General features: G+C 43.5%; 1 pseudogene; it reads left to right on the top strand.

Annotated features, from left to right (window-relative positions):
* The first annotated feature begins 202 nt into the window (after positions 1–202).
* On the top strand, positions 203–6,881 carry LOC134879501 (zinc finger BED domain-containing protein 5-like; annotated as a pseudogene).
* Positions 6,882–7,700: the final 819 nt, after the last annotated feature.

The raw sequence follows: 7,700 nt of genomic DNA, 5'->3' as shown, positions 1-7,700 counted from the left end.
AAAATTAAATCACAAATCTGACGTGACAGTCAAGGTGCATCGTCCTGATGCAGGAGATCCAGCAACTACAAGTGGTTCAGCCGCAGCGACAAGTGATTTTGTGTGCGTTACTGAGTCCCAGGAGAGCGGTTCGCCGTCTAACCACCACCCGGCTGAAAGCTGTGAAACTCGGCTTGATCGCGGAAAGTCCAGCGCTAAAGTGAAGAGAAAATATCACAGCGACTACATAAAATTCTGATTTTTCTGGACTGGAGATGAAGAGGATCCCAATCCACACTGTGTTTTGTGCTATGAGTCGTTGGCTAACGAGGCTATGAAACCCGCCAAGCTCAAGCGTCATTTTGAGAGCAAACACAAGGATTACATCGGGAAACCTTTAGCATTGTTTGAGAGAAAACGTGATGAACTTAAAAAACACATGACGAAGGCGCCCTCACATTTTTTTGCGACGGGGGAAAATGCGAAGGCTACAGAGGCATCATACAGGGTATCCCTTCTCATCGCAAAAACAGGGAAACCTCATTCGATAACTGAGAATTTAGTCAAGCCAGCTGCCAAGGTTATGGCTAATGTATTGTTTGGGGAGAAAGCAAGCGACGAAATTAACAGGGTCCCCCTCTCCAATGATAATGTCCAGCGGCGAATAACAGCCATGGCTGAAAATGTGAAAGATCAGCTGATCACACGTTTACGCCAAAGCCAGTTTTTCACACTGCAACTGGACGAGTCAACTGATATGTGAATGAGGCAAATCTGCTGTGTTTTGTAAGGTACATTTATGATGGCGGTGTGCAGGATGAATTTCTGTTTTGTCGTTCCCTGCCGACCAACACCACAGGGGAAGCCATTTTTGACTCAGTCAACGATTTCATCCTGCAGAATAATATCGACTGGACACGATGTGTTGGTATTTGCATAGATGGTGCAACTGCAATGACTGGGAAACACAAGGGACTGGCAGCGCGCATACGCGCAGTTGCACCTTGCGCCACAGCAACACACTGTTGCATTCACAGAGAACAGCTGGCTGTGAAAAAAATGCCACCATGCCTCAAATCAGTACTGGACGAGTCTGTGAAAATTGTTAATACAATAAAAACCAAAGCACTGAACACACGTCTTTTTAAAGCTCTGTGTGATGAAATGGGAAGTGAACACACAAAAGTGCTTTTCCATACTGAAGTTCGCTGGCTGTCGCGTGGGAAAGTTCTCACCCGTCTATTTGAACTGCGCGATGAGGTGATGTTATTCTTGCATCATACTGATGAACTGTATGACAGACTGCATGATTTCCAGTGGCTCTCAAAATTGGCATATCTGGCCGATGTCTTTAGCGCACTCAATGCTTCGAACTTAGCGCTGCAGGGAAAAGCCGTCACCGCCTTCAATGTGCAGGACAAAATTAAAGCCGCACGCCTCAAGATGGAATTGTGGTGTGTCCGTCTGGATCGCCAGGAGTTTGACTGTTTTCCGACGCTTGTGGATTTTCTCCTCGCTGCAGATGAAGAGCTGGACGGCGGCACAGTTGCAGCCTTCAAGGAACATCTGCAAGGCCTTCACTTTCAGCTGGGAAGATATTTCCCAGAACTAGATGCAGGCTATGAGTGGATCAGGAATCCACTTGGGGACAAAACGCACATCGAACACGTCAGTTCCAAGCTCCCATCAAGACAGGTTGACAGCCTTGTGGACATCGCATCTGATGGGACACTGAGGACGACTTTCAGAGAGAAAAGCTTGACGGACTTTTGGGTCCACGTCCAGCATGAGCACCCAGAGCTGGCTGACGCTGCTCTGAAACTGTTGATGCCGTTTCCATCCACCTACAACTGTGAAGTTGGTTTTTCTACACTTGTTGGTCTGAAAACAAAGCAGCGTAACAGGATCAATGTGGACTGTGATATGAGACTAAAACTCTCCAGTTTGGATCCAGACATTGTTTCACTGATGTCTCAGCACAAGCAGGACCATTCCTCCCATTAGGTAGCAGCAGAGACACGCAGTGTATGAGTGAGTAAACAATGCTATTTGTAAATGTAACAGTGTAAATAATGACCTTGAGTTTATTGTTAAAGTCTTGTTAAACTTGGGCCTGCAACCATAGTTTTACTGTATTTTATTTTTGAAAATACACAGCAGAAGTTTGTGTCGTACTAAATGCGGTGCATTTTGCGTATCTCTCTGTTCGCTCGGACATAAACTCAGTAATAAATGTAGTCTATGTTTCATATGATGTGTAAAATCTATCAGCATTTACCGTTTAAATCGCATGTGAACGAACTGCTTGTAGAATCCGTAGTTGTATTTGTGTTGTTGATTTAATGTGTGAACGAGCGATATAGAGAAGGTCACATAAAGCTGTCATTATGAGGCTGTAACTTGTAATATACTGTTGGAGTGGTAAGCAGGCCTTCTTCTTTGTATTGAACTGTTGCACCTCAATTTCCCTCTGGATTAATAAAGCTTCTTGAATCTTGAATCTTGTTTTGGGATATTGGGGGAGTTAGGTGGTCCGTGAGTATTTTTTTATTGGTTAAGTGGTCCTTGGTCTGAAAAAGTTTGAGAAACACTGTTCTAAGGCGATGAGTGTTGCCTCTAGACGGGCTTTTTCCATCTTTAATTCAATCTCTTCACGTGAATAGGCAGCTCTTGTGTGTGCGGCTTGGGCTTTAGCACGTGCTGTGGCTGCTGCCAGTGCTACTGTACATGAAGCTCTACTCATATGAGAGTCTGCAGATCTAACTGATGCACTTTTTCTGTCCATGGCTGCTATGGATGTTTTTTACCTCAATCCTTACTGGTGACGTGGCAGTTGTTGTACCGATTCAGGCTTCCGGCACGACAATGCAGTCATCAGTAGCTCTTCGAAGGTCTCTCTTTTCACTATGATGGCCTCACAGAATGTCCTTATTCTGCTATCCAACTAGCTAAACACCTTCCCACAATGAGATCCGGACACCGAGGGTGAAGATGACTCTTTATATGGGAAATTGTGAAACTGAAATACACACAGTACATACACCAGTAAATATATGACAATATGAGTTACACATAAATGGCTCAGACAGATGCGATCAATACAAGGCTATTCAAAGCTAGCAGGGCAAATAAACTGTAAAACTCTGGCTGGAAATTATAAGACATTATTCTTAATGTAATTAGTTTTAGGCACAAATGTCATAACAACATGTACTTACTGAGAATGCCTAGGAACAACTACGCAGGAAAAGCATAATAAACGTCCGTGCTGCTCTTAACCATGCTGTCTACTATTTCTTCTTCTGGCTTTCTGGCTACTTCCTGTAGCTACAGTGCATCGAGTATCAAAATAAAAGTCTCCACATCGTTTAGTCTAAAATAACTGCTGGCAGAGCCAGAACACTCCCACTCAAAGACATGTTTATAGCTCTCTATAGTGGTAAACAAAAACCAAAAATACTAAGGCTGTCAGTCGATTAAAATATTTAATCGCGATTAATCGCACATTATTTATCAGTTCTAAATGTACCTTAAAAGGATATTTTTCAAGTTTTTGTAGGTGGATAAATATGAGTGCTTTATAATTAATCGTAAATTATGCTTATAATAAATAATTATTATTAATTATACATAATGTAATTATATTTATTCAAGACAGTAAACATCATTGTTATTGCAACAAAGTTGTGAATCTTTTTTAGTTTTACAGCTCTCCAAGGCTCTTAAGAAGGTCGTTTCGACTCTAGCAGAGCCTCATCAGTGTTCACTGACCTACAGTCTGTAGCCACCATTTAGCTATTAAGTTGTCCTCTGTGGGGTCTCTGAATCAGCGCTATGCTTGGTCAGCGAGTGATATTTTAAACTCGGCGTACTCCAGAGGAAACTTAATTCACTTTGCAGCACATACATATTACCTCGGTCTTCTCGAGAAAACCACCCAGCAGGGCTTTATAGCTCAACTTTCCATTCAAAAGTGACTTTTCTTTCTCCACTTGTAGTGTGTTTCTGCTGTGATCCACAACGTTACCATGGTTTCCTGATATTTTCTTAAACTACGGAGCGGGCCGAGGGTCACAGAACGCACATGCGTTAAAAAAAAATAGTTCCGCTAAATGGAAGGTGCGTTAACGCCGTTAATAACGCGTTTAACTGACAGCCCTAAAAACTACATAACTCCAAAATAAAAAAAAATTGCATACTGGCAGTGTTTTAAAAACTTCAAAAACATTTACATCTGCCAGTTCACATTACTCTCCAAACAAATACCCTTTGAACCTCTCAAACTTAGCCTTTGTCACTGGCTTGGTAAGGACATCAGCCACCATGTTGGCAGTAGGACAGTATTCTATAGATATTTCCCTTCTGTGTGTGCAGACCGTACAAAGTGATACTTTCTATCTATGTGTTTGCTTCTCTGTCTGCATACTGGGTTCTTAGATTAAGCTATCGCCCCCTGGTTGTCCTCATATATCTTGACTGGTACATGCTGGTTACTACTATACCTTTAAGTAGTTGTACAAGGTACATACTCTCTTGAGTAGTGGCTGCTAGTGCCATATACTCAGCTTCGCAGGTGGATAATGCCACAGTTGGCTGTTTCCTACTCTTCCACGATATAACTGGACCATTCTCAGTTGAGCTGAAACAGTATCCAGTTGTGCTCCTCCTATCATTTCTATCGGCTGCCCAATCAGCATCACTGTATCCCTCAAGCTGTAGGCTTTCCTCACATTTCTGCGAGTGTATTTCTGGATCTATAGTACCCTCTAAGTACCTCAGTAGGTGTTTTGCTGTAGCCCAATGCTGTTGCTTTGGTTCTGCTAGGTGTTGTGATAGTTTACTAACAACCCAGCTCAGGTCAGGTCTAGTACATGTCATAATGTAAATTAAGCTACCTAGTAGCTCTCTATACCCTGTTGAGTCAATAAGTTCACCCTCACTGTCAAAGTTTAACTTTTGCTCACATGGGGTAGATCTCTGTTTGCACTCGGACATTCCAAATGTCGTTAACATCTTCTCTATGTTTCTCTTTTGAGTCATTTTTATCTCTCCCTCACTCTGTCTAAAGTCGTTACCCAGACAGTGTTCCAGTTCCAGTTACGCCCGGACTGTTTTAAACCATACAATGACTTATTGAGTTTACACACTAAGTGTTCTTTATTTTTTGACTTGATCTCAAAACCTTCCGGTTGTTCCATATATACCTCACAGTCTATCGGAGCATGGAGGTAAGCAGTCTTCACATCCATTTGGTGTAGGGTAAGATCCTCCTGTACAGCCACCTGCATCAATGCTCGGACAGAGGTGATGTTGGCTGTCGGTGAAAAACTCTCTTTATAGTCAATCCCTTCAACTTGACCATACCCCTTTGCGACATATCTGGCTTTACAAGTCTCAGATCCATCTGGGCTCTCTTTTACTGCATATACCCAGCGACCTCCCACTGCTTGTTTACCTCTTGGCAGTGGGGTCAGAGTGAAAGTCTCATTCTGTCAAAGAGTTCATCTCCTCTTTCATCGCATCAGCCCACATTTTTGACTTCTTAGCATCCACAGCCTCTCTAAGTGTTTTGGGTACATCATGAGCCACTCTGTAGAAATAATCTACATTTTCAATTTCGTCATTATTACACTCAACTTTACACTGGTACTCTAAGTATTCTGGAGCCTTTTTCTGTCTTGTAGGATACCAACTTTCTCCCTGTTCTACCTGAGTACTGTCTGTCTGGGTCGGACCTGCCTCAGCAGTCTCCTCAACACTGGACTCTTTACTCTCCTTAGGCTGTCCCTGACCCTGGTTGACTATCTTCGGTGGTGCATCTCCATAACTCTCAATGTCGTCCCCCATTTCACAATGTGTCTGAGTCTGGCTATCTGCGCTACCTTTGGAGATGAATTTCACCAGCCTATGTTTTAGGACTTTTGCTGTCTCAGGATGATACACGTTATATGCTGGACTATATTTATCATAGCCTACAAAGATCCCCTTTTCACCTAGAATCCAGCTTCTTCTTATCCTGCTTATAGATGTAGCATTCAGAGCCAAATATCCTCATGTTACATAAGTTAGGTGTTTTTCCTGTGAAAACATGGTAAGGTGTCTGCTGTAGCCGCGTACTGTAGCACCTGTGGCGGATTTGAGCTGCTGTCTGTACAGCATATGTCCATAATTGCTTTGGGAGGTTACTCTCCAATAGCATGCATCGTGACATCTCGAATAAGGTTCTCCAACCTCTCTCGGCAGTTCCGTTCTGATGAGGTGAGTAGGGTGCGCTCACCTCGTGCCTTATCCCGTTACTCCGAAGTAAAGACTGGAACTCCTGTCCGGTAAACTCTGTACCGTTATCAGACCTTATGCACTTTATCTTTCCATATGGAGCTACGTCTGCTATGAATTTTTCTGTAGCTTTTGTCGTGTCACTCTTTGCTTTGATAAAGTATGGAAAAATCATCTCGCTGTAATCATCAGTAAATGCTATCGCATATCTGTATCCATCTTTATCTGCTGGTTCTAGAGGACCGCATAGTTCTGTGTGTACTAGCTCTAGCATGGTTGTAGCTTTAGCGTCTGCCTGTCTGTTTCTGCTTTGTGTAAACTTGCCCTGTGTGCATATTTCATGGTTTTGATTGGACTTGTAATTTTTCCCTTTCATCGACATTCCTTCAACCAGCTTTTTCTAATTTTGCAACATCATCAAAATTACAATGACTAAGTATCCTATGCCATGTTTGAATGTCATGACAACTATACACTTCATTAACATTTTCATCTTCTACTGTGCTAAGGTAATACAGCCTACCATACACATCCATTTTGAACTTGGTACCTTCCTTGTGGACCAGCCAGTTATCACCGTCCTTGAAGTGGATCTCGGCTCCGTTGGCTGTCGCTGCTTTGACTGAATTTTTTTTTTGTGGAAAGGATGGGATATAGAGTGCTTGCTTGAGCCTCATTTTCACTTGTCGTCCTCGCTGTCCAGCAAGTAGACTTCGGCGTCTCCCCTCATCTTTGCCATCCCGCTCACCTTGGTGCCGTCGGCAAGCTCGATCATGTGGTCCTTGGGTCTGAAGCTCTTGTCAACTGTTTTGAACTTTGTGGCGTCGTTGATCATGTGTGTTGTGGCGCCGCAGTCGACCATGAGACCCTTCTTGTTTCCTCTTTGTGTAGGGCAGTCACTCAACTTGAAGAAACAGAAAGATGTAGGCTCTGCCTCCGTCTGTCTCCGTCAGCTTTCTTCACATGGTCACGGCTTCGTCCTTGACCGCGCCCCCTTCCTCGCTGTGGTGTGTCCTATTTTCGTTCCTCTCTTCTCGCCTGGGATTCGTCAGGACATGTCCTGGCCATGTGTCCCCTTTTACCGCACGTGTAACACCCGACATTAGCCAGGTCCATCTTCTTTCCACTTCCTCTTCCATGTGCCCTCGTTGACCCGCTAGTGTTCATCACGTTGTCTTCTTCTACATCCACGTCACTCTTCCCATATTTTTCAGTACCCTCATAACTTCGCAGTTTTGTTTCAAACTCGCGGAACGTTGCACTGTCAGTTGTCTGGGTGATGTGCACGACAAATGGCTTGTATGAATCAGGTAGCCCCTTTACTACCATGGCTATCTGAAGCCCATTGCTAATATGTTGTCTGCTCTTCTCAATGACGTGAATATAGTCGCTGATCGAATAATATAGTCAGTGACCGTTTCATTGCTAGCCTTATGGAGTGAGGA

This window comes from Eleginops maclovinus, chromosome 17, assembly GCF_036324505.1.
Source record: "Eleginops maclovinus isolate JMC-PN-2008 ecotype Puerto Natales chromosome 17, JC_Emac_rtc_rv5, whole genome shotgun sequence".
NCBI classification, from domain to species: Eukaryota; Metazoa; Chordata; class Actinopteri; order Perciformes; family Eleginopidae; genus Eleginops; species Eleginops maclovinus.
Note: the sequence above shows the minus strand (reverse complement) of the source record. Positions and strands in the feature narration are given on the sequence as shown.